Source organism: Sinocyclocheilus anshuiensis, unplaced genomic scaffold (assembly GCF_001515605.1).
Source record: "Sinocyclocheilus anshuiensis isolate Anshui unplaced genomic scaffold, SAMN03320099.WGS_v1.1 scaffold215, whole genome shotgun sequence".
NCBI classification, from domain to species: domain Eukaryota; kingdom Metazoa; phylum Chordata; class Actinopteri; order Cypriniformes; family Cyprinidae; genus Sinocyclocheilus; species Sinocyclocheilus anshuiensis.
This window is the reverse complement of record NW_015552542.1, coordinates 234,528-239,739: the sequence shown is the minus strand read 5'-3', so window position 1 is coordinate 239,739 and position 5,212 is coordinate 234,528.

The following is a 5,212-nucleotide window of genomic DNA, read 5'->3' as shown; positions in this document are numbered from 1 at the left end:
AGTATATTCTTATTCATATTCACATTTTTTAGCACACCAGGGTGACTAGGAGCATGAAATTGTCCAGCCATGACTTCCTGTTCCACAGGATTATAAATATGAGGAACACAAAGGTCTTTTTGGCAGCAAACCCACCAGACGTGTTTAGTACAAACAGGGATAAAAAGTACCCCATGCCCACAGTTAAAAAATGATACTGCTGGATCTTTAATGTTGTGGGCCTGTTTTTCTGCCGGAGGTCCTGGACATCTTGATCAGATGCCTGGGATCATGGATTCTATCAAATATCAACAGATAAACAAATCTAAACCTGACTGCCTCTATTCGAAATCTTATGAAGGGCCATGGCAGGATCTTCCATCTGGACAATAATCCACAACAAACATCAAAATCAACACAAAAATTGGTCACTGAGCACAAAATTAAGCTTTTGCCATGGCCATCCCATTTCCTGGACCTGGACCCTATAGAAAATGAGTGGGGTGAACTGAAAAGAAGAAGCACATGGAGCTGTGAATCTGGAGAGATTCTGTATGAAGGAATGGTCTCTGATCTCTTATCAGGTGTTCTCCAAACTCTTCAGGCATTATACGACAAAACTCAGAGCTGTTGTCTTGAGAAAAGGACGTTGCAATAATTGGGTGCCAATAATTCTGGCCAACATTAACTAGAGAAAGCATTTATTTCACAATGAGACTCCCCCCCACTTTCAATTGTTTTACTTCAATGATAGGTTAGAATTTAGTGATTTTTTGGGGTAAGGAGTACTTAATTGAAAAATAATCTTACAATGCACCAATCTCAAAGTTTTTATTTATTTATTTTTATAGTTTTGTTATCTTTGTTTTCCAAATCAGTGAGTGGAACCAGAAAACAGCCAAACAGCATGAGTTTACTTACAGATTAATCAGAGTCAGATTGAGCAATGCAGTTAGCCAAATAACACATATCGATTTATCCGTCTACTGAACAGTTATTTTGAAGGAAATCAATCTTCGTCTGAACATCTGAGATCTGAGCTCTGTTTATTTATGATGAGAAATGAGGTTAAAGTTCAAAGTAAACCTTTCGATCAATATGAGTTGTTGCTGTTGGAAATTTTACTGTAAGTCAATTTAGCTACCGACACAACTACAGTCTGAAAACTAGAGGTCAGTGACCTTATCCATGTGCCTGTAATGTATCATGGATAACCTCATAATGTCACAGAATGTCTCACAGACAGAAATGCACGCAACCTGTAAGTTATGTAATGTCATCATCATGTACAATACTCACTGTGAAGCTGTAAAGCAGTATTTTCACATTTGTACAACAGTTAATTGTCTACAAGACAACAGGGATGTCCATTATTTGGTTTGACCAATATAACATGTTACAGGAACACCATACTGTTCTCCAAAAGTTTGGCTGCTACGCATGCTTCAAATAATTCTGTGAAAAACCCATTGTCCTTAAGCAACTCATTGCATGAAAACATATGCATGCTAGTAACTACAGGTAGCTAGTTCGGTCTTAAATGAAAACGGAACTGATTGGAAACACTCTTCACTGGCACACAAATAGCATGCCATATGACACCTGAGGAAATTTAACAATATTTAATATTTATATATTAGGATACTAATATTTAAATATTGTGTATTTATGTATAAGTATTATTATTTTTTATTATCATTTTGCTAGTGATATTAGTTTGTCTTTTATTTGTTCCCCCTGAAGCTTTAATGAGAGCTCTTATGTGGAAAAAAAAAAAAAACAGGGGAGAGAGAGCATACATGTGAGCTGAACAGGTGCCGTTTGCTCAGGAGTTTTTTTTTTTTTTTTATAAAGTTTAAAATATATTCCACCTTGTAACCCACATTATTATTATTATTATTATTATAATACTCACGGCAGACAGAGACTGAAGCGCCCCACTGCCGTGGACACTAAAGAAGGTTACAAAAGCTTTTCATATTCAAACTTCTCACAGTCTGTCATAACTGCTGAATCAGGTCTGTTGATGTACAACCTTTGGCCGATGCCCCTTATGTATTCTTTTGGAGCACACTTTTTTAAAGTATGCCTGCATCTGTGGCATCTCCAAAATGTCATTTAATACATGTGAAATTGACAGTCATATGAAGTAATTATTGGCTGATCCCAATAAGCAGCTGAGCTTAAAAAATCTGTGTTGATGTAGAATCTTTGCAGAGCTTACAGCAAAGCATAACAGCATATCTTCACTGCATACAATTTAAAACAGTCTACTTATCTCAAATATGCCTGTGTTGCCTTAAAAATGTGTGTAGGTGACAGCAGGAGGAAAATTCTATCCACAAACTATACTGCAGTATAGCTTCATGTCATTTGGTTTTCAACTGGTGAGCTATACAGTAATTGTAAAAATATTAAAAGGTCCATTAGGTGAACCATTTGACTCTCTGAAGTCATTAAGCTTACAGTATTTTTGACAGTTTGTAGTTCTCTGGGACAAATTAAGACGTATAGCGTATAGCTCTGCATTCTCATAATCAATGACGCCTTTACTGCTCTGTTCTGATTCTACTGTACTGATTTAGAAGTGTAGGGATATGCTAGTGTAGTAACTAGAGAAATACAAATAAAAAAAAAAAATCCTTATTTTTAACAATAAAATAGTGTAAAAATGCTATGGTTAAAAATGTTAATTGATTAACAGCAAGTTTCATTACTCACTGGCAATGTTGAAAAAGTAATGAATCTAATGGGACAGTTAAATGTACAGTTTTCAGAAGTGAAAAAGTACAAGTCATCTTATAAATTACCTAAAATGCTCAAATGTTGCTATCATATTTTATTATTTATTTTTATTACTAAGTTGTTTCAATCACATTTTTTTTCTTCTGTACTTCATGATTGATAGCAAACATCCTTGCAACCTTCAGGTCTAAATGTTGAGTTTTGCATTTGTGCAGTTCACTAGACATGTGTCAATCTGTGACTGGTCATTAACCCAGTCTAGAGTTTGGTGAAGCCTCCCATTACATTAGAAGCAGGAGATACTACACTATCTGTCTCAGGTCCAAGCCAAAGACCATATTTCTTGGTCTTGTAATGGGTTTGGGGCATTTAGACTCAGTCTTGACTTGGACTCAACCTACTCAGATCTACTCAGACTCAAATGAGCTGGTACTGACTACAACACTGTTCTACAATGTACACCAGAGAATGGCATGGGTGATCAGTGACCATAAAAGACAATAAAGCAGCCCATCAGTATACTCTAAATCCTTTATCTGTACTCAGACAACTGATGCACATGCTCACTGCACACAGCAGCTGTGTCACACAGGTTTAAGTCTTGCCCGTTTCACATTCCAATTTCATCATATGAACTACTCTAATAGTGATTATTTTCCTTTCTGGAGATTTACAGTACTGGTTATTGTATGATTTCACTGTTTGTCTTTCTCTGTGACAAACTGCTTATTCTATGTCGCTTTGGATTCAAGTGTCAAATGAATAAATAAACAAATAAGTATGGACAAGAGCAATATGAATATTCTTCCAAAACCTCTTGTGTTGCACAGAACACAACCTGCCACCCTTGGTCCATTGTTCTGGACCTCTTCCCACTTGCTCTTGAATTAAAGTGCTAAGTTTATTCAGTTTTACCCCTTTATTTCCTTTAGTGACTTCAATCTATATGTGGAAAGGCTCCTTTTCCTCAATTTCACATATGTTGGTCAGTAACGCATTACTTAGTAACGCGTTACTGTAATTTTATTACTTTTTAGTAACTGAGTAATGTAACACGTTATAATTTTCAAAATAGTAATTAGAGTATAGTTACAAGCCGAGGTCTCTATACGTTACTGCCGCGTTACATTGCTGACAGAATGCAGTGTTGTATAATCTGGAGATTGTAAAAAGGATGTAGCTCACGCACTGTCGAGTCCAGTGGCAGTGGATTAGAAACATGCACTCCCGTGAGACCCGACACAACAGAGTGCGGTGCGGGACAAGACTTGATGGGCGAGTGCAGAGACTCGTGTGTGTGTGCGGGATGCGGGAGAATAAAGCTGTGAATGTTGATGCTTTAATAACAAATATTTATTGGGAGTGTGTATGATGGGATTTCATAAATTTCATGGTAACGTAAAAAAAGTAAAGTAACTAGTAATGTAACTAATTACTAATTACTTTTGAAATAAAGTAATCATAACAGTGACATGGTTACTTTTAAAAGGAGTAATCAGTAATCAGTAATTTGATTACATTTTCAGAGTAACTTGCCCAACACTGCATATAACTGTTCCCCCAACACTGCATATAACTGTTCCATCCTGTTTTTAAATTGATTAAGAATGAGGGCTTTCATGATTTGGGCTTTTGTAGACTGCAGTGGAATGGCTTTGGGGTCATGGAGTCATATCCTCTCCTTGAAGTCCTTGATGCTTATCATTTTTCATTTTCTCACCATATGACATAATTGAGATTACAGTAATTTGCCAAGGCATTTTGTTGCATCTGTGGTTGAACTGTGGAGTAAGCACACAGTGTGGGTGTTTGTTTGGTTTGAAAAGAAGTACAAAATATACTATCCATATGTAAAGTAAATACAAGCAACATGACATTTGAAATTAAATCATTTAAGGTTACATTATATTTATCCATGTACTTTAGGAAGTTGTATTTCTACGTAATTCAAAATACATGCAACATTTATTTATTTATTTATTTAGAGATTTGCAGAGTGCAACTTGTTAGTTTTGCAATAATAATGTAAATAAGAAGTAAAGTAATATTATTCAGATTGCAATCTAATATTCAAATGCTATGTGTTACTGAATGGAATCATTGGACACAATTATTGAAATTTCATTGGTCCGAAATCCTACTTCACATAGCTATATTATATTAATTTATTAGATTGAATTAACACATCTGATTGTGTGGTTTCAGTCAGCATTTCTACTTTCAGTGAAAAAACTATTTGCTTGACACCTGGAAAATCACTAGTTAGAACACAATGTAAAATTTAGTTATTCATTCATATAACACTCAAACAAATTTAAGCAAAGCAAAATGTAACACTCCTATGATTCTTTGCTGTTATGAAGCACAATATTTGCCAAACTTTTCTATATGTCAATGCATAATCTGCTGTGGGACTGTCTTCCAAATTTGTATTTATTATTATTATTGTTACGTTTTTGTCTATGTCATTTTGTGAAATAATAAACTA